Source organism: Calypte anna, chromosome 2, assembly GCF_003957555.1.
Source record: "Calypte anna isolate BGI_N300 chromosome 2, bCalAnn1_v1.p, whole genome shotgun sequence".
NCBI classification, from domain to species: domain Eukaryota; kingdom Metazoa; phylum Chordata; class Aves; order Apodiformes; family Trochilidae; genus Calypte; species Calypte anna.
This window is the reverse complement of record NC_044245.1, coordinates 56,115,524-56,138,005: the sequence shown is the minus strand read 5'-3', so window position 1 is coordinate 56,138,005 and position 22,482 is coordinate 56,115,524. Positions and strand designations below refer to the sequence as shown.

At 43.7% G+C, this 22,482-nt stretch overlaps 1 long non-coding RNA gene across 1 annotated transcript; it reads right to left on the bottom strand.

Moving 5' to 3' along the window:
- Nucleotides 1-693: 693 nt before the first annotated feature.
- LOC115597886 lies at nt 694-17,246 on the bottom strand. The gene is made up of 3 exons (XR_003987231.1): nt 17,236-17,246; nt 2,958-2,960; nt 694-950 (listed from the first exon to the last, which is right to left on the bottom strand). It is a non-coding gene; the product is annotated as an uncharacterized LOC115597886 (long non-coding RNA).
- Nucleotides 17,247-22,482: the final 5,236 nt, after the last annotated feature.

The following is a 22,482-nucleotide window of genomic DNA, read 5'->3' as shown; positions in this document are numbered from 1 at the left end:
AAGACATACCCCAACGTAACCCTAATCCTAACCCTAACGGCCCCCTATCCCCAGCCCTTACCTGTTAGCATGGAGAGAAACACATAACCACTCGGGAGAGGTTATATGTGGTGCTTTATTTCGAGGCCCCGGGAACCAGGGGTACACACCCAAATCTGGCTCCAAAGTCAGTCACAGCATGGCCGCGATTTATCCCGGAAAATTTTGCCATCTAATTGCATATTCAACAGGTTGCAGCATTTTCTAATTCATATGCATGTGTAGATTGCTTCATCGGTGAATTGTGACACTGGCCCCTTCTGCGCTTGCATGCCTCCCTCTGGTGGTTGTGGGGATGAAGTAAGTAGTCTTCCTCTGATGAAGTAAGCCATCTTCCTCGCTGTGTCCTTTTCACCTTTCTTCTCTTGGTTAATGTCCAGCTGGCGTGTGATAACTCCCAAATTGCTTTTACTATCAGCTTCCTTCTATCTCTACTCGACTAACTTTGATGTGCAGTCTTATCCTTATTTCACTACTAAGTAGTGAAATGCTGAGTACATAGTTTTTCTGCTCCTAACAAAGTACCATTCTTTACAAGGTAAAACTTCTACTTTTCCACATTCCTATTTTCTTCTACCTCTAATTCTAAAATAATCAATTCTAAAATAATACTATTTGAAGTATATTTCTTTTACTTCCTTTCTACCCCAACATTTCCCCCCTTTGAAAATACTTCATTTTCTGCAAGTATTTTCACTTACATGGTTGCCTCCTGATATGTTGGTGGGGGAACTAAGTGTTGAGGATATTCCCTAGTCACGGCTCCAATAATCTTATGAGTCCAATCACTACTACGAGTGATCTCTCTCTGGATGCACTGGTATACAAAGTAAATAACAAGAAATATCAATAAAAGGATACAAAGTGCTTGGATTATTGACTGTATCCATCCTGTTAAATGAATTCCTAAACTCTTGAACTGAGACCCTACCCAATTATGACTTATCTCTTCCTTTTCCTTTTCAGCCTCTTTTTTTACTTTTTCAAGTTGTGAAATGTCATATTCAACTTCTGCAGTAACATTTGGAATATGTACACAGCAATGATCTATTTGGTTTTTGAGGTATCCACAAACACCGTATTCTTTCAACAATAACATGTCTAATGCCATTCTGTTCTGCAGAGTCATTTTAGTTGTTGCCCGCAATTGCAGATTTAAGTCTCTAAACCCCTTCCTAGTTATTTTTCTTTCTTCTTCTATTAGTCTTTCAGTTTGTCCAAGTAAACTGTATATCATTTCCCTATTACGATATGTTGCTACCTGAGCGAATAGGGACTCCAGTGCCCATCCTATCTTTACCCCATCCGAGGGTTCTTGCCAGGTATCATCTGTATCTTTTATATCATCATCAATACTTCATTTTGTTCGAATTTGCAGGGTCTCCGACTGACCTCTAAAAGGTGATCTTTTCCAAATGGGACAGAGAATAGGTAATCCCAAACTAATTTCTCTAACAGGCCCTTCTATAGCTAAATGGGTAGTCCAGGTCCCATCACTAGCTGCCCAAACAAAATGTCCCATACTCTGTACAGTAGCTACTTTCCAGTTTATATGATTAGACCCAGTTTCATTCCTTAACCTTTAACACATACAGCCCATTTTAAGTGCTACTCTTACAGGTGCCAAAGCAATCTTTTCTACATCTGTATTGCAATCCAGAACTCGAGTACAATTCCACCATGGAACATGTTTAGTAGAATTGTAATATCTTTTCCTGTCCATCTTATACACCAAGGAGTATCCCCACCATATTGAAATTTCTGCAATATACTCATTGACCAAGCCGAATCCCATTTCTCTTTTAATCTGGAAGTGTTCTTCTCCCCACATTTTGAATTTATGGATTTTGCCATTGCTAACATCTGTGTTGAAATAATTTTTCGTTTTAAATAAGTTACCAGAGCTTCTGCTCCCCTGTGACTTTTTTGGTGTTTGGTCTGTAAAACAGCTCTCATACTGACAGGCGGCACAACTATTTGTCCGGTTGCAGTTATATACCATCCTTCCGGATTTAATTGAGCTTTCACTAATTCTGCCAATTTCTTATCTTCCTCTGAATATTTTGGCTTTTGGATAAGACAGTTTTGTAAAGCACTTACCTTTGTTGGTACCAGAGCCATTGCAGTTGCTACCTGTTTAGCAACTTGACAAGCAATGCGATCTGCCAAAGTATTTCCTTCAGCCACCTTAGAATCTCCTACTTGGTGTGCTTTACAGTGCATGATAGCTACCTGTTTAGGTAATTGCACAGCAGTAATTAAGTTCAATATCTCAGTCTGATATTTTATATTAGTACCCTGTGAGGACAACAGTCCTCATTCCTTCCACAATGCCCCATGGATATGTACAACCCCGAATGCATATTTTGAGTCCATCCAGATATTTACTTGCTTGTCTTCACTTAATTCCAAGGTTCTTGTGAGAGCTATTATTTCTGCCTGCTGGGCTGAGGTTCCTGGAGAGAGAGCTTTCACTTCTATCACTAAATTTCGTGTAGTTACCGCGTATCCTGCGTATTGAATTCCATTTTCCACAAAACTGCTCCCATCAGTAAAGAGCTCTTGTTCAGGTTGTTCAAGCGGAATATCTTTTAAATCTGCTCTTGTCACATAGGTATGTTCTATAACTTCCACACAGTTGTGTTCCAGGGAACCATATTCTGCAATTGTACCTAAAAAGGCTGCTGGGTTTAACAAATTAGTTGTATTTAAACTTATATCATCTTGTTCTGTGAGAACGGCCTGGTACTTCATTAATCTGCCAAGGGAGAGCCAATGCCCCCCTTTTTGTTCTAAGACTGTTAGTACCATATGAGGTATATATACTTCAATTCACTTTCCCAAGGTTAATTTCCTGGCTTCCTGTATCAAAGTCACCATTGCTGCTACTGCTTGTAAGCATGATGGCCATCTGGCACTTACTGAGTCCAATTGTTTGGAAAAGTACCCCACTGGCCTCTTCCAACTTCCCAATTTCTGTGTTAAGACTCCCAGAGCCAATCATTGTCACTCATGTGCAAACAACTGAAAGTCTTTGGTTAGGTCTGGTAGGCCTAGCGCAGGTGCCTTGGTTGGGGCCTTTTTCAGTTCCTTAGAGGCTCTTTGCTGGGGTCCCTCCCAAATAAAAGCTGGTGATTTTTTAATTTTTTTTTTTGTGCTTCATACAAAGGTTTTGCTATTAGTCCATAATCTAATATCCATAGCCTACACTAGCCTGTCATTCCTAGGAATGTTCTTAGTTCCTGGGGTTCTGGAATTGCACATATTGCTTTAATTCAGTCCATTCCCAGTCTCCTCTGTCCCTGGGTTATTTCACACCCTAGATATAGTACATCTGTACAAGCAATTTGTGCCTTTTCCCTCGAAACTTTATATCCATTTAAACCCAGCTGATTCAGTATCTCGATGGTTACTTGTAGGCACAGCGATTTTTGTTCTGTAGCAACAAAGATATCATCTACATATTGCAATAAAAGATACTGCGATCTTTGTACCTTAATTTTTCCTTGCATCATCCAGGATTCCAGCTCTTTTGCTAGTTGATTTCCAAATAGTGTCAGACTATTCTTGAATCCTTGTGGGAGCCTGGTCCATGTCAGCTGCATTTTTCGTCCATTGTGCGGATTTTCCCACTCAAGAGCAAAAAGACTTCTGGTTTTGTCAAGGGGAATGCAGAAGAAGGCATCTTTTAAATCGATCACTGTAAACCATTTATACTTCTCTTTTACAGATGTTATCAATGTATATGGACTAGCCAGTACTGAGTGTACATCTTTTGTAATGTAATTTACTGCCCTTAAATCTTGTACCATTCTATATTCCCCCTTTTTGTTTTTGAGCAATCCAGACTCGCTTCATTGCATGAGATAACATGCTAATAATACAGTGCCATAAACAACATGCTAATAATAAAAAAGCAGTAATAACTAATATAGTTGGTAAGCCTTGTCTAATTAAATCTCTAAGCTACCCCCTAACCCTAAGCAATTTATTCATCTAACCCAGTATGTGCAACAGCTAATTTTTTTCATATTATCTTAATCAATTGCATTTAGTTGTGAATCGACTCCAAATTATCAGATAAGTTCATGCAACACATTCCTGTGACCTAAAAGCTAACAATAAAAAGTCAGTGGCAGCATGATTTTGTAAAACTGCATGTCTGACACTATCAACATCTTTTAGCATCTGTGTTAAAATATCAGAAGTTAAGTTTATCTGCTTAGCAGTGCAACAGGCTAGTTTGTGTATATCGCCAAGGGCTTTTCCTGCTGCTATGTGTAGGACAAATGAAGCAGCAAGAACCCTTTCTGCTGTACCCCAAATTTCAAATTTTTCATTACATTCTGGACCCAATTGTTGTATTGAGCATTTTGATCGAAAATGTTGTTTATTTATTAGTGCTCTCATGAGGTCATGCTCTTTTTTCTTCTCATGAGGGTATATGCTCTTTCCCTCCTCTTTTTTCCTCTTTTTTTTTCTTTTTTTCTTTTTTCTTCTTTTTCCTTTTTTCTTCTTTTTATTCTTCTTTTTTTTTTTCTTTTTTTTTCTTTTCTTTTTTTTTTTTTTTTTTTTTTTTGAGATATTTGTATTTATTTTTCACCTGCAGAGTAGGGTGTTGGAGATTTAACACCAGTCAGCACACCTTTCAGGATGCATATGTCTGATGCACAAAATAGAAACAAAGGAAAAACTACAACAAACACATGATCTGTCAGGAATTATTCATTCACCACTCCTAACTATACATATGCATCTAAGCTCATGTTTATAATATTTAGGGAGGTGACTTGATCAACATGCTCATTATTCACAAAGGGGTGTGGGTTTTAGCATTAAAATTAGCTAAGGCAATACCTTCATCCTATCTGCCAGGACTAAGTTCTTACCAAATCTTGATCAAGTTTTCATCCTGTTATGGATCCTGTAGCTAAAAAATAGTTAGCTGTGAAATACGTCTTTGGCATCCGACCACAGGGACTCATTGTTCCGAGTTTCAAAACAAAAATCACTATGGTCACACAGATTGCAAATATTTAGCTCTACATCAAAAGAGACACTAGTTTTTCTATGGAGATGTTGATGAAAAAATTAAAAATGCAATACTGGCTATTATCTGCCAGGGTACTTTTTAGAAAACTCAAAATTACTGCTGTCTAATGACATATTGAGAGTTCTCTTTTAAGTGACTGCTTAAGCTGAAATAATCTGCCAAAGAAGCAATTGTAAGAAAAATAGAAAATATTACATAGCATTTCTTTTGTGATAATATCCAGTGCATTTCATAATGGACCCTACTGATACATGTGTAATATTATTTTCAGCACAGCACAGTTGTCTTTTTACAAAATGTTTGGACAGAATAACTAGAGTGATTGAAAAACCTTTGTCCTGAAGATCACCCCTATGAAATACAAAGGTAGAGGTGAACAAAAGCATTTATTCTGAAAACCTGACAAAGTCTACTATTTGATATACAGACCAAATTTTCCTTAAATATTTATTTATAACTTGGAAGTTGGTAGCTGTGGTGTCTGCAGCAGGGCTCACTTTCTGAGCAGCAGCAGTGTCTGTGGGGGCAGAGACAGCAGCTGCAGCTGTAGCAGATACTCTGGCAATGCTGGCCGGCCTTATCCGAGTTGTGCCCTTGCGAGAAACGGCTGCAGAGGCAGGAGTGGGGGTGCTCTCTGTATGAGGGGCAGCTCTCACTCTCCGCAGCAACTCTCAGCCTCTGAAAAGGCATACTCATTCTCATGACTGTGGTTTTTGTCTTACTCCTCACCAATATATGAGAAAAAATTAACAACACCCACCAAAAGATTCAAAAATGAAATGCTATTGCTACTAAAATCTGGTGGAGTCACCCTGAAACAAAATGAAGTGGTACAATCTCCCGAACCAAAACTGCAAGTGTAATTACCAACCAATTTTTTTTATCTCTGTATGAAACAGCAGTGCACCATGCACCACAATATGCATCAACATTGAGGACCATATTGCAGTGATGGTCCTTAAGCAGCTTTATCTGCTTCTAGCATTCGCTCAGAAGCTTCTAGCAATTGGGCTGCTGTAGCACCTTTTGGGAGTAGTCCTAATACACATTCAGTTTTTTCATTAGCATTGTCATATGCTGACATATCAAAAATTTTTTTTCATCTCTTCTGACAAATCCAGATGTGATGTTATCACTGAATATAAGTGATCCACAAATTTTGAATATGGCTCTGCTCCCCCCTGTTTAATATTTGTAAAAGAGGGGTTGCTTGTGCAGGATCATGCACAGTTGGCAAAGCTTTATACGCCAATTCTTGTGAGAGTTGTAACACTTCAGTTTAAAAACATGCCTGCAAATCTGCACATACAAAAGGACAAGCACCGAGTAACATTTGTGCACATTGGTGCTGTGTGTAGGAATCACAGCTGCATTTTCACACAGCATTTACCATTTATGATGAAATTGCAATTGTTGAGAAGGAGTTAACAGAGTATTAATGAGCATTTTTGTGTCATATGGCGTCAACAATTGAGCAGCAAAAAGTTGTTGCAAAAGAGATTGAGGAAATGACGATTTCAAACCATACTGCGTTGTCGCGATGAGGAAGAAGGAGACGCTTAATATAAGAACCAACCAAACTCATTTATTGTATTCCAAGTTCAGGTTAATATACTTTTGTTAATTAGCTCATACATATTGCAAAAGCTGAGCTCATGATTGGTGCTCTAATTTGAAAGTTAGTTTCATTCTCTGTTACTTTTATTCACTGATACAGCCGTTTCTACATCCTGCTTTACTGATCACAATGTGTTGAGCCGCACGTACAAGGACACTTGTGACTCTAAGGTTGCAAACTGCTGAACTTGTGCAAACTCAGCAAGACAGAGAGCTTGCACTCTGACCCTTGCTAAGTTGTCTGCAACTTTGGTCAAGTCCGTATGCCCTTGTTAGGCTACCAATCCTCCACACTGCGTAACGGCAGCTTTGGCCTCTTTTATCATTTTCCAATCTAATGTGACCCATTGACCTCCTCCTCCTGGTCCCACAATCACTGGAAAAAACATCGGACCCATATTGGGAACCATTTCTCCTTCAACTATAGCATTTTGAATAATTCCCTTCCATCTAGCTACCGGATCCATACTCCCACCCCCCTACTATCCCCACCACCACCCTCCCCTCCCCATATTGGATCTGGAAGAGGTGGAGCAGTGGGTGTTAAAGGGTTAAGGGAACAGAAGCAGGAATAGGGAACGGATCAGGGGGTAAAAGTGGATTAGTGCCCCTGGGTTGTTTGCAATGTACCCCGGCGCAAAAACTAGGGCTTTTTTCAGGGGTATACTCATCCTTGGTCTCCAGTTTTTTCAGCAGTTCCCTTTGTTGCTTGTCTCCGAGTCCCAGGTCTTTCCTTGGTTGTTGCTCTATAGCAGGCACTGATGGTGTTGACAGGTGAAGCAGAGGATTAATAGATGGGATCAGTGGTTGAGAAGATAAATCAGGCGGTGGAGGTGGAGAGGAAGGCAGCGCTGGCAGAGCAGCCTGGAGCCGCTGCAGGTGGGTGCGACAGGGGGGTCTGCATTCTAAGATTCCTCTCCTGTGTTCTCTGAATTCTCTCCCTCTGGGTCCTCCGACGATTCTGGTGGTGTTTTCGGTTGCTTTTGGTTTTGTTTCTCAGTCCCATTTTTACTTTTTGTCCAAACCCCAGGGTCAAATGGCACAGTTGGCTGAGCTTGAATCAGCATAGTCCCTGCAGGTGCTGGTGGGGTATTTTAGGTGTCTCAAATAACTGTTTAGAGGTCAAGTCCGTATTTTGAGCATTCATTGGTACTGGTAGATCAGGCATTAAGGCAGCAAATGCTGAGGCTGCTGCTGCCCTCTCACTTTTCATTTCTTTTAATGTGTCTCGAACCAGCCTCCACAACATGGCTAATTTTCCAACCTCCTTAGATCCTTTGTTAATTTCATCCACAGGGACTTCCCAATTTCTTCCCACATTTCCAGCTCAACAGCTATAGCAACAGTGGGAATTAGGGCTCTCTCTTTAGCCCACTTGATCAGTTCATGGCACTGTTTGAGTTATTATGAATCCCTCTCTTAGAGAGTATACTAACTAGTAACAGCACTGCGCCTCTTGCTTAGCAAGAAATTCACTTAATAATGAGATCGTCATTTCCGTTTCCATATTTCAATCAGGAAGTTGAACTCACTGGCACTTGGAGGGCAGCTGCTCCCTTTTTTTATTGATCCTCTTTAGTGCCACTGGCCTTTCCTCCAGTTGTTGCTCTCATGGAGATTCAAATAGCTGACCACGTCGGAGTCGCTCTTGCGGAGAGCCAAATAGCCGATCACATCGGGGTCACCACTTGTGGAGGTGGGCTTGCGGAGCAAAGAGACGACTCAATATGAGTTAGCAACAAAGCTTGATTTTATTAAGCAAAGCATTACATTTATACGGTCTTGGCGTCTTCGTGGCTCATGTTGATTGGCTGCGTGTTGCTGTCCACACACCTGTTGTTGCATTGCGATTGGGAGCTGCTCATCGTCCTTGTCCTGCTTTGCTGACCGCAGGCATCCTGCTTACAACTTTCTATCTGCCGTAACTTTCTTCTTCTTAGGGGCTCAGAACTGGTTAAATACAACTGTTTATGTGCTGTCTATGTGATGCTTTCCCATCGTGTTATTTTTCTTTTCTGCTGCCAACTCCCTTATCTTTTGCACATAGCTGATCTTTTAATAACCTTGCAGCTGGGCCTCAAAGCCCTTAGCTCACTCTGGCTAAAGCTAAATAGTCAGGATTGCTCACATGTCTGTTTTCTCCCAAAAATTTCCAACAGGTACAGTCCATGTGAGAGTTCAGGCCAATGAAAATTTTCAGTGGTCACTCTTTGCATTTGTTTGCCAGTTCATTACAACTTTTGGGAGCCCTGTTGAGTACCAGTGGAGAGTGGCTGCCGAGGGCTGGTATGTTCAAGGTTTTTGTAAAAATGAAAACCCGTAACCTGATTGTTCTTGGTGCTGTGGAAAGTTTTCCATGTGAGAGATAGGGCCAGCCAAAGTTTTCAGCGGTCACTCTTTCATTTTTTTGTCAGTCTTGTTCATTCGGACTTTTGGGAGCCCTATTTAATAGAAGTGGAGAATGGCCGCCAAGGGCTGGAATGTTCGAGGTTTTTGCAAAAATGCAAACCCACAGCCCGATTGTTGGTGGTGCTGTGGGTAGCGTTACATTTGATGGTTAGGGCCAGCCAAAGTTTTCAGTGGTCACTCTTTGCATTTGTTTGCCAGTCTCCTTCGTTTGGACTTTTGGGAGCCATATTGAGCAGCAGTGGACAGTGGCTGCAGAGGGCTGGTATGTTTGGGGTTTTTGCAAAAATGAAAACCTGTAACCCAATTGTTTGCTAAGCTGTGGGTAGGGTTCCATCTGAAGCTTAGGGCCATCAAAAGTTTTCACTGGTCATTCTTTGCATTCGCTTGCCAGTCCCGTTTGTTCAGAATCTTCGGAGCCCTATTCAGGGAACGTGGGAGAGTGGCCATCGAGGGGTTGTATATTTGAGGTTTTTGTAAAATGCAAATGCATAGCCCGATTCTTGATGGTGCTGTGGACAGGCTTCCATGTGAGGGTTAGGGCCAGCAAAAGTTTTCAGTGGTCACTCTTTGCATTCTTTTGCCATTCCCGTTCGTTCGAAGTTCTGGGAGCCCTATTCAGCGAACATGGGAGAATGGCAGCCGAGGGGTGGTATATTCAAAGTTTTTGGTAACATGCAAACCAGATTGTTTGTGGTTCTGTGGGTAGTGTCCCATGTGAGGGTTAGGGTCAGCAAAAGTTTTCACTGGTCACTCTTTGCATTTTTTTACCATTCCCATTCGTTTGAAGTTTTGGGAGCCCTATTGAGCAACAATAGGAGAGTGGCTGGAGGGGTCATACATTCAAGGATTTTGATAAAATGCAAACTGGTAGCCCGATTGTTTGTGGTGCTGTGGATAGGGTTCCATGTGAGGGTTGGGGCCGGCAAACGTTTTCAGTGGTCACTCTTTGCATTTTTTTTACAGTCCCATTTGTTCAGAGTTTTGAGAGCCATACTGATCAAAAGTCCAAGAATGGCGGCTGACTAGTGGTATATTCGAGGATTTTGGTAAAATGCAAACCTGAAGCCTGACTGTTGGTTGTCCTGTGGGTAGGCTTCTATGTGAGGGTTAGGGCCAGCAAAAATTCTCACTGGTCACTATGCATTTTTTTGCCAGTCCTGTTTGTTCGAAGTTTTGGGTGCACTACTGAGAGAGTGGATATCAAGAGGTGTTATATTCAAAGTTTTTGGTAAAATGCAAAGCCGTAGAACTATTGGTAGTTCTGCAGGTGGTTCCATGTGAGGGTTAGGGCCAGCAAAAGTTTTCAGTGGTCACTCTTTGCATTGTTTTGCCAGTTCCATTCCTTCAGAGTTTTAGGAGCCCTATTGAGCAAATGTGCAGGAGTGGCCATTGCTGGGTGGTGTATTCAACCTTTTTGATAAAATGCAAACCCGTAGCCCAATTGTTGGTGATGCTGTGGGTAAGGTTCCATGTGAGAGTTTGGGCCAGGTAAAGTTTTCAGTGGTCACTCTGCATTTTAATGCAGTCTTGTTCATTCGGTGATTTTGGGAGCCCTGTTGGGTAACGGGGAGAGTGGCCATTGAGGGGTGTTGTATTCAAGGTTTTTGGTAAAATGCAAACCCATAGCCCAAATCTTGGTGGTGCTGCGGACAAGCTTCCACGTGAGGGTTAGGGCCAGCAAATGTTTTCAGTGGTCACTCTTTGCATTGTTTTGCCGTCCCATTCGTTCAGATTTTGGGACCCATATTGAGCGAAAGTGGGAGGGTGGCCTTCAAGCGGTGGTGTATTTGAACTTTTTGGTAAAACGCAAACCTGTATCCCAATTTTTGATAGTGTTGTGGAAAGGCTTCCGTGTGAGGGTTAGGGCCAGCAAAAGTTTTGGGTGGTCACTCTTTCCATTTCTTTCCAGTCCCATTCCTTTGGAGTTTTGGGAGCCTTGTTGAGCGAATGTGGGAGAGTGGCCATCGAGGGGTCGTACATTCGAGGATTTTGGTAAAATGCAAACCTGTAGCCCGGTTGTTGGTGGTGTTGTGCGTAGGGTTCCATGTGAGGGTTAGGGACAGCAAAGGTTTTCAGTGGTCACTATTTGCACTTTTTTACCAGTCCTAGTCGTTTGGAGTTTTGGGAGCCCTCTTGAGTGAATGTGGGAACGTGGCAGCCAAGTGCTTGTATATTCGAGATTTTTGGTAACATGCAAACCCGTAACCCGATTGTTGGTGGTGCTGTGGGTAGGGTTCTATGTGAGGATGAGGGCACTCTGCATTGTTTTTTGCCTGTTCCCATTAGCTCAGAATTTTGGGAGCCCTATTGTGCAGGAGCGGGAGACTGGCTGCCGAGGGGTCATATATTCAAGGTTTTTGGTAAAATGAAAACCCATAGCCTGATTTTTGGTCATGCTGTGGGTAGGGTTCCATGTGAGGGTTAGGGCCAGCAAAAGTTTTCAGTGGTCACTCTTTGCATTTTTTTGCCAGTCCCATTTGTTCAGAGTTTTGGAAGCCCTATTGAGCGAATATGGGAGAGTGGCTGTCAAGGGTGGTGTATTCGAGGTTTTGTTAAAACGCAAACCAGTAACTCAATTGTTTTTGGTGCTGTTGAAAAAGAGAATAGATCCCGACAGGATTAACCCCTGTAAGGAGAGTGGACCAAGCCAAGCGGTTTGTGTAAAGAAACGAACAAAGCAGCTGAGACAACGATTAACTTCTGTCTTGAGATAAGTAGGAGACACTGGGGGAGTGCAAACACCTGCACGGAAGACAGGATGAGGCTGAGGCTGCCATAACCAGCAGATAAGGGGAAGACAATTGCAAGGGTCCAAGGGTCCAATTATCCTCTATAACAAGAGGATGAAGTCATCAAAAGTAAGAAAGGTAAAAAGTTCAACCCTGAGGAAGACTTTGTTACTTCATCTGAAGACCCCCAAAGACCCTGAGACATATCCCCAAAAAGACAACTGCCCAGACTCTGCCTGTTATGAATATGTATGTCAGGATGATGTAACCTCCCCTTTTAATGTATAAATATCCTAACCCTTTCCCTTAACCCTTGGAACTCTTTGTCCAGCGTGAGCTGGGGGTTCCCCAGATCCGAAAATAAATACCTTTGCTGTTTAAAGGCTCAAAACTTTGTCTCTAAACAGTTTTGCTGGCCTTTTCCGGATTCATTTTGGTGACCGCGGCAGGACTGGACTCCGTTGTGCCATGATCCAGGGGGGCCTGGGGACGCTTTTGGGGCGCCCCGACGAATTCTGTCGGATAAGCCTCCCCTACTCCCTTGGCTCTACGCGCAGATGGACACCAGACCTTCCTCATACTGAAAGGTATTTATATATGTATTTGTTTGGGTTTCGAGGCCTCTAGGAAAGAGGGGGTTAGAGTCCCCCAGGAGGTTTGAGTTCCTCAGAATTCACAGGGATGCGGGGGACGCCCCCAGGCTGACGGATTGGAGTCCAGTCTAGCGCTGAGTTCGTCCTTCTCCGGGGTTCAAGTCCCCAGGAGAACTGAAGTTCATTCACAGCAGTAGGAAGCTACACTCTCTGTGTTGTATCGTGTTGATAAAGGGTTTTTGGTAATGCTGTGGTTCATATGATCATATGGTGATTGATGATTATGTTATTCTGTTGTATTGCTTGTAAGTAATCTAAGTGTTTTTGGTGATTACGTGTCCCTGTTGAAGAAAAGTTTTATAGCTTTATCTTTGGGGGGGTTGCTGGGAGTCTTTTGCCTCGACACCGGCGGGTATTCGGGGTTTATAGCGGCATCTTGTGACCATAGGCAGTAAAGCAACGTGTAAGGTTTTGCGTAAAAGTTTACCCATGCAAACTTCTGACTGAAAGTGTGTGTGTGTGCATGAAAGTGAGCGATTGAGATGCAATTTAATTGCGAAGCGAGTGCGGAGTCCCGATTTGCGTTTCCGTGTCACCCACGAGGGGGCCGGCCAGAGACGGATGAAGCGACTGGTGTGAATCTGGATTGTTAAAACGAAATAGGAAGTGCGCTTGAATGCTAGAATAAGTTGAGTAAGGTGTTGAAATTGTAAGTTGCTGAAATCTGAATAGAATTTGGTAATCCAGAAAGGGTCCCACAGTTGTAACCTCTTGATTAGGCATGATGGGGACTGAACAGAGTAAGGAAATCAATGCTAAAACCCCCTTGGGATGCATTTTGGAAAGAACTAGGTGGAATTCCAGGGGGGAAATATGAGGAAAAAGACACTTGTGAAATATTGGCAAGATTGGTGGCCTCTGTATAAATTAGGTGATGGGGAAAAATGGCCACCACACGAAGTTTAAACTATAATACTATCCTACAACTTTTGCTGTTTCTCCGTAGAAAGGAAAAGTGGGATGAAGTAATGTATGCAGACATGTTCTTTACCTTAAGGGATAAACCGGAATGGCAAAAAGATAATGGAATAAATGTAACACCTCAAGATCCCTTTGTTTTAGCACTAGAACAGGATCAGAAAAACAGCAAGCCAGAGGAACGCTGTTGTGATACTTGTAGTATAGGGAAACGATGCCTTCAGCTGAAAGAAAAAATAGTGAAGCGGGAAGTACCATTAGCCTCCAAGAATATCAGCCTCTTGTGCCAGGATGTGGAGTACCGCTGCCAATGTCAGCAGTAAATTCAACTCCACAGCTTCCAGAGGCAAATGCTAGAGGTAGAGGGCATGGTTATCCCATGAGAGGGAGAGGAAGGTTCCAGCAAAATAAGGGAGTTCCAAATCAATGTTTTTATTACCACCAAATGGGACACTGGCAACGAGAATGCCCTAAACTAAAAAGAGAACTTGGAGCGGCATCTGTTGTTCCGGTTGCTCATGATAGTGGTAACTGAAGGGGACCGGTGAGTCATTCCCTAGCAGACCCACTGGTTAAAATAGAGCTAGGGGAAGGTGAAAAGGAACTGGATTTTTTAATTGACACTGGAACTACCTATTCAATCTTAAATCAAGAATTAATACCAAAATCTGATGAATTTGTACATGTTGTGGGGGCGACAGGCCAAGCAGAAAAGGCTTTCTCCTTGACAGTGTTAGATTTGAAAGATGCATTTTCTGCCTTACCTTAGCCCCAGAAAGCCAAAAGATTTTTGCCTTCGAATGGGAGTTTGTTAGTAAAGGGAGAAAAACACAACTAACCTGGACGGTGTTACCTCAAGGTTATAAAAATAGTCCTACAATATTTGGAAATCAATTGGCCAAAGAATTGGAACAGTGGGAGCGGCCACAGAGAGAGGACACTCTTCTGCAACATGTGGATGATTTACTGATAGCAACTGAAACAGGAGAACAGTGTGTTGAGTGGACAATCTCATTGTTAAATTTCTTGGGTTTAAATGGTTATCGAGTCTCCCAACAGAAAGCACAGCTGGTGCAAGAAAAGGTGGTCTACCTGGGATACGAGATCTCTGGAGGACAGCGATCCCTAGGAACAGCGAGGAAAGAAGCCATCTGCCAGATGCCCAGGCCTGAAATGGTGAGAGACCTACGAGCCTTCCTAGGAATGACAGGTTGGTGTTGCCTGTGGATATACCAATACGGCATACTTGCTAAACCCCTCTATAATTTGCTGAAAGAGTCTAAATATATTCTGCTCTGGAATCCTGAGGCAGAAACAGCCTTTAAAAGACTGAAACAAGACCTAATGAGAGACCCGGCATTAGGCCTACCCGATGTAACAAAACCATTTTGGCTGTTCTCACATGAACACTGGGGAATGGCCCTGGGAGTCCTAGCTCAACAATTGGAACCATACAAAAGGGCTGTGGCTTACTTCTCTAAGCAACTAGATGAAGTAAGTAAAGGATGGCCCACATGCCTGAAGGCAGTGGCTGCAGTAATCATAAACATAGAAGAGGCCAGAAAATTCACTATGGGCCAGAAAATGACTGTATTAGTGTCCCACACTGTATCAGCGGTGCTGGAACAGAAAGGTGGCCATTGGCTGTCACCTTCTCGGTTCCTGAAGTACCACGCAATTTTAGTTGAATCAGATGACATAACCATTCAAGTGACTAATGTTGTCAACCCAGCATCATTCCTAGAAGGGTGTCAGCAAAGCCAATTGAGCATGACAGTCTAGAAACCATCGAGGCTGTGTATTCCAGTCATCCAGATCTCAAGAAAGAGCCACTCAAAGGGGCAGATGACTGGTTCTCGGATGGCAGTAGCTTTGTAAAGCAGGGAGTAAGGATGGCTGGCTACACAGTGACTACAACAGAGCAGGTAATCGAATCAAATCCCTTGCCTGTGGGAACTTCAGCACAGAAGGCCGAACTAATAGCTCTTACCCGAGCCCTCGAGCTGGCAAAAGGGAAAAGAATTAATATATGGACGGACTCTAAGTATGCTTTCTCCGTCATGCATGCCCATGGGGCAATCTGGAAGGAGAGAGGACTGCTGACTGCCCAGGGAAGACCCATAAAATACGCAGCAGAAATCCTACAGCTGCTGGAGGCTGTTCAGCTCCCAACCCAAGTGGCCATAGTGCATTGCAAGGGGCACCTGAAAGGTAACACCATTCCAGAAATACGTAATAGAGCAGCAGATGCAGAAGCTAAATTAGCTGCTGCAAGAGCCAAGGATTTAGTATTGGCCCTGGTACCAGAAGAATTGGATACTAATTTTCAACCAGAGTACCAGGAATCAGACCATAAGTGGATACAAAGAAACAAAGGTAAAATGTTAAGATAGTGATGGGGTCAGCTAGAAACAGGACAACTAGTGCTGCCAGAGAAATTAGTATGGCAATTTGTAAAAACAGAACATGACAAGGCCCACTGGGGATTAGATCCTCTTTATCAGCATTTAAAAGTTAGAATAGCAGGGCCAAAGCTATTCACAGCAGTGAAATAGGTCACATCCCAATGTGAACGCTGTTTGAAAAATAATCCAAACACAGGAACAATGGTACACCAGGGAGTAATTGATAGAGGAAAATTCCCAGGGGAAGTGTGGCAGATTGATTTCTCTGAACTTCCAAGGAAAGGGGGGTATAAGTACCTCTTGGTTTTGACTGATACATTTTCTGGCTAGCCTGAAGCGTTCCCATGCAGAACAAACAAAGAAAGAGAATTAACTAAAGTCTTGTTTAATGAAATCATTCCGAGGTTTGGGGTGCCTAGGAGCATCTCCTCCGACAGAGGCTCGCACTTTTGTGCTAAAATTGTACGAGCAATAAGTAAGGCACTGCAAATCAAATGGCAATTGCACACGCCTTATAGACCTCAAGCTAGTGGGCAAGTAGAAAAAATGAATCATCTTATTAAACAACAACTTGCAAAAATATGCCAGGAAACTAACTTGCAGTGGTACCATGCCTTACCTATTGCTCTGATCAGACTAAGGGTGAAGCCCCGCTCAAAAGAAAAACTGAGCCCGTTTGAAATTTTATATGGGAGACCTTATGCAATGCAAACTGTAAATAGTGAGGCTGTAGATCAAATAGGTAATCCATATGTGTATGATTATGTTATAGCTGTGGGGAAGCACTTTGATAAAAATGCCATGGTGGTGATGGATCACCAACCCAAGCAACCTGATTGTAAACTGCATCCTTTTAATCCTGGTGATTTGGTATATGTTCAGAATCTTTTAGGGAAACCTCTGCAAGAGAAATGGGAAGGACCCTTTCAAGTGTTGCTCACCACCTTCACTGCAGTCCAAATTAAGGAATGACCCACCTGGGTCCACTACTCCCGAGTCAAGAGGGCCCCTGAACAGTGCTAAGAACATTCCTGAAGGAGCCCGACATTATGGACTGGCGACCTTTAGTGTTGATGCTTGGACTCTGGATAAGTATGACCTTTTCACAAAACATTGCCCAGGGATGGCCATGGTCGGGTGCACGAATATGTAACCGGATGGTTTGGCACTGGACTAGGTGTACTGAACACAATAGACCAAGAAGTATTGGTAAACAAATTAAGTGCCATCACTTCCCATTTGGGAGAGCTCAAAGTGCCTTTGAGCTCATCCATACTTAGCCTAGCAGAAACACAGTCACTAGCAACTAAATTACTGACCCTAGTGGCTAATCACACCACTGAAGACCTTTTAAAGCTTGCAGAGTACACTGGTGATGCAAACAGACAGTTTGCACTCGCTATTCAGTGCACTCAAACACAGCAGTGGGTACAAACAGTAGCTGCTGGAATTCTGAGGGAAGGAACATCCAGAATACTACCCCAAGAAATAAATGATAGCGAGAGAGAGCTCTACGACCCAATTCGAGAAGGATCATCAGGCATGGTGGCAACTTGTAAATTTATTTACTCACAAGGTGAGCAAATCGAGGCCTATGTGCTCACTATTAGTGCTGCCAAGGAGAAAGTCATCTTTCCTGTCCTGACCTTAGGAACTGTGCATCAGAATGTTGTAATTCGACCCATAGGCCATAATGTTTGGGCAAGTTTTGATTACTCCAGGAGTAAATGGCAATCAATTAGTACAGAAGCCTGTATCCCTAAAGAACAACTAGGATATATTTGTGAAAATACAGTCATAAAAAATGAAGATTTGTGCTTAGATACTGAAGATAGATTGTGTACTTTTGAAATGTTTCCCCATAATGAAAACCGTTCACAGGTTTACTATGTAGGAAATGGCTGTGCACGTATTAGAACATTATGCCATCATATTTTCATTGACTATTGTCCTGAGATAGCAAATGGTACAAATTTATGTGTGTAATTTATGTAATTTTTCTAGAATCGTAGCCTGTGATTTTGATTATTCTGTTCCTATAACCACTATGCAATTGACTGAAGCTGAATATACTCTGTACTGCATTTGCAGATAGGTATGAATATTAATCTTCTTAAGGCAATGCCTATACACCCTGATATAGAACAATTAGTCCGTGAAGTTAATAGAACTACACAACGCATGCTTTGGCAAGTGACACATGATTCAAACAGTATACAGCAGGTGCTAACAAAGATAGAACAACTAGGGAAGTGTCATTGGTGGGATATCTTTACGGAATATTCCCCTGCGACTACACAAGCACTCCATTACCTGCTATGCCCTCTATTGGTCATGGTAGTGATGATTCTCATGTTATCCTTCTTAAATGTGTGGCTGTACTACAAACTGAATAATATAGTCAAAAGGGTCCGAGTAATGTGGACGCTGATTCAAAGGCATGAGAACCTTCCCTTGGAACTTGACGAAAGAATTCGTAAGTTCTAAGGAAAGGGGAGAATGAAAAAGAGAAAAGATCCTGACAGGATTAACCCCTGTAAGGAGAGTGGACAAGCCAAGCGGTTTGTGTAAAGAAACGAACAAAGCAGCTGAGACAACGATTAACTTCTGTCTTGAGATAAGTAGGAGACACTGGGGGAGTGCAAACACCTGCACGGAAGACAGGATGAGGCTGAGGCTGCCATAACCAGCAGATAAGGGGAAGACAATTGCAAGGGTCCAAGGGTCCAATTATCCTCTATAACAAGAGGATGAAGTCATCAAAAGTAAGAAAGGTAAAAAGTTCAACCCTGAGGAAGACTTTGTTACTTCATCTGAAGACCCCCAAAGACCCTGAGACATATCCCCAAAAAGACAACTGCCCAGACTCTGCCTGTTATGAATATGTATGTCAGGATGATGTAACCTCCCCTTTTAATGTATAAATATCCTAACCCTTTCCCTTAACCCTTGGAACTCTTTGTCCAGCGTGAGCTGGGGGTTCCCCAGATCCGAAAATAAATACCTTTGCTGTTTAAAGGCTCAAAACTTTGTCTCTAAACAGTTTTGCTGGCCTTTTCCGGCTTCACTGTGGCCAAGCTTCCTTGTGAGGGTTAGGGCCAGCAAAAATTTTCAGTGATCACTTGTCAGGAAGAGCGCAATGGACAACACGCAGAGTAATAAAAACTATTGCCATTTATTGAGAGTAGCGGTAGCCTTTTTATACACAGTCAGGCTGATAACATAATATAATCATATTGCTGATTGGTACAACACATTCTTCATATGCCACAGGGCACTATCTAACTGGCTAAATACAACTGATGATGTGCTTTCTGTGTGATGCTTTCCCATCCTCTTATTCTTCTTTTCTGCTGCCAGCTCCCTTATCTTTTACCCGTAGCTGATATTTTAGTAACCTTGCAGCATGGCCTCAAGGCCCTTAGCTCACTCTGGCTAAAGCTAAATAGTCAGGATTGCTCACATGTCCGTTGTAGAAAAAAATCCACGGAGGCTTAAGGACAACAGTAGTCACCAATATGGTTAAAGTGAAGTCGTCCATTAACAATTCACACTCTCTTTATATAGAGCCCTAGTTTATATAACAGTATCTTGCAGGTGGCTATGACTTGGCCACAAAATCTATTCTCACAAAACTTCTGCTGGTTACATCATTACCCTGCTATTCTTCTTTTTCTGTTGCCAGCTCCTTTGTCTTTTTTCCATAGCTCATCTTTCAGTAACCTTGAAACTAGGCCTCAAGACTGTAGAGAAACAAGATAAACCAGGTGCCTTGAGTTGCCAAAGAGTGGGTGTGAGTCCACCTGTGCCTGGTTAGGGCAGGCCCCCTATTACCAGGGGGCCAATAAAGGTGGGACACACACCCACAAAGAGGGAGCTCACTCTCTGGTGTGAGGCAATGGAGAGGCCAGCAGCTCGTCGAGCCTCAGGAGCAAGAAAGGCTCTTCCCGCAACATTTGGTGGAGAATGCGGGCATAGACTTCTGTCTAGCCTGTGCTTCCGATGAATCAGGAAAGAGGGATCCAACCCCCTAGAGCGAACGGCAATTAACAGTCGGGTAAGAAGACCCGTTACCCTTCTTTTGACACTAATAATTAACCAAGAAAAAGGAAAGGAAGATGGGACTTTCACCAAGCACCCCCATCAAGCAGGGACTCTCCTACTCCCCCGCTGTTGCTACGTGAGAACTTTGGAAGGAGGTTGGTGACCTATTGAATGACCTCCACGGTCAAGAAGTTCGAAAAAATATAACCGGAGTAGATGCCACTTGGGAAGTGGTGACTAATGCCTTAAAAAAGATAAAATATGAGGCAAAAGCTGCCATCACCGCAATAGTGGCAATCCCACCAAACGGCAGCCTTAATATTAGAACACCACTTCCTGAGGCAGAAATCGGCGTAGTACCAACAGCGCCTCCGTTACCGACCAAGAATGAAAAAGCCCAAAAGGCGTTCCCAATCTTAAGGAACAACAGCCTTGGCATCAAGGGCATGAGAGGAAAAGTACATCATTCCGTAGCTGAATTCCTCTCAGAAATCGGGCTGGAGGTAGAAAAAGAAGTTCCTGCTCCGGAGACCAAAAACAATATGAAGATACCGACGGGTGACTCCAGCTGCTGTGTAAAACCGCCCTTACTGCCACCTCCCAGCTCAGAAAATGAGCATGAGAAAGCAGCAGCCGCTCCATCAGTCACACCTGTCGGCCCGGAGTCCACAATAAAAGCCCTGCTGGAACAAACAACTCAAGCGGTGAAGTCCCTGGAAAAGAGAATAACGAACATAGAGCAATGGTCATCCTTCCACACCTACCGAGACCCACCCACCCTCCCTGACGACGATGACGAAGGAATTCCAGCTCCACTGTTGTCAAGGTGGGCCAACCCTGGCACCAAAGACGCTGGCAAGTCCCGACCCGGAAGATGGTCCGGTATCATCCGTGATGCCATCCTCAAAGGCGAATGGGAGACCAGCACCGTTGCCTGCCCCGTCCTTTATGATAACAATGGGCCGCCTACATTTGAGCAACATAGCTGGAAAACCCTACAACAAGCCAAGAAGACCTTGAGAGAGGGAGGATTAAGATCGGAAAGTGGTGAGGCCATCCTGGACTGGTTGTTCACCGCGGACACCAACTGTCCCCATGATTGCCGCAACTTGGCCAGGTACCTACTTACCCCCTCCCAGCAGATCGTATGGGTTAAAGAATGGGAACGCCTGGCCCAAGCAGAGGCGAACCGCCCTCGAGCACCCGGTGACCCATTGTCAGGGGTAACCGGTGAGATGCTCACGGGCATGGGACAATTCGCAGATGTACAACTCCAGTTCCCGTCTGTGCTACATCATATCGCTGCGCATTTGGCCCGCCGAGCGTTTAATGTGGTTCCTGAGCCCACCCCACTCCCTTCATTCACTGCTGTTAAACAAGGGATGAACGAACCGTTCCAACATTTTGTCGATAGACTTTGGCAGTCTATCACGGCTCAATCCGAGCTGGGAGTCGATCAAAGGGAATCAATGTTTAAGTTATTGGCGTTCGAAAACACAAATCCGAGAATGAAATCGCTGTTTTCCACATTACCGAAGACAGCTGGCGTCTCAGACATGCTGGAGGTAGCTGCCAGGGCCACCCAGACGCAGCAACACCAGGGAATGGCCAATGCCTTCGCTGCCGCTCTGGAGCCCACCCAGAAGCTCCTTGCGGCACTAACACAGAGGCTAGGTGGAAGGGGAAACTGATTCAAAAGAAGAAATCGACTGAGAAAACCCACCCCCGTCTGCTACTGTTGTGGAGCAACAGGCCACTCGGCGAGGGATTGCTCGGCTACGGTATGGTGTGACCGCTGCCAAAAAAATAGTCATAACCTGGCATGCTGGTCCGCAAAAACGGACGACGCAGCGCGCAAGGCCCCCGCGCTGTGACACAAGTAGCTGGGCTGGCGTTATACAATGGCTCCCTGCCCCAGCCACAAGAGGAAGCTTGGGCATCGATGTGCCCTGCGCAATAGATATTATGTTGACGACTAATCAGGTTTATCGGTTACCGACGGGAATACACGGACCCATACATTGGGAAAATGGCACGGTGGGGGCTTTGTTAATGGGACGTTCATGCACAGGAATCGCAGGACTTATTGTGCTTCCAGGGGTAATAGACGCAGATTCTACAGGGGAAATAATGATCACGTGTCTCACGTTGACACCTCCCCTGATAATCGAAGCGGGAACCCGAATAGCGCAACTAGTCCTGCTCCCGAAAATGAATATAGGAAAGAACGTCCCCACGGCACGGGGCGATCGAGGCTTTGGGTCATCTGGAGGCACTCTAGTAAATTTAGTGCAACAGATGAAGACCAGGCCCATTATCATCATAAAGATGACAACTGGAAAAGAGGCGAAGACACTTTCCGTGATGATGGACACAGGGGCTGACGTCACGATCATCAACCTCAGCGTGTGGCCTCGTCACTGGAAACTTGTCACGGCCCGTGATGCCGTCCAGGGAGTAGGTGGTGGTTCCACTCCCCTTCAGGCCCTAGAACCTGTGCAATTACAGTTTCCTGAAGGACAGAAGGTAACCTTACGTCCCTATGTATTATCGTTGCCAGGACAAATCAGAGGGCTGATCGGCAGGAAAGTAATGAGTCAGCTGGGAGCCGTCCT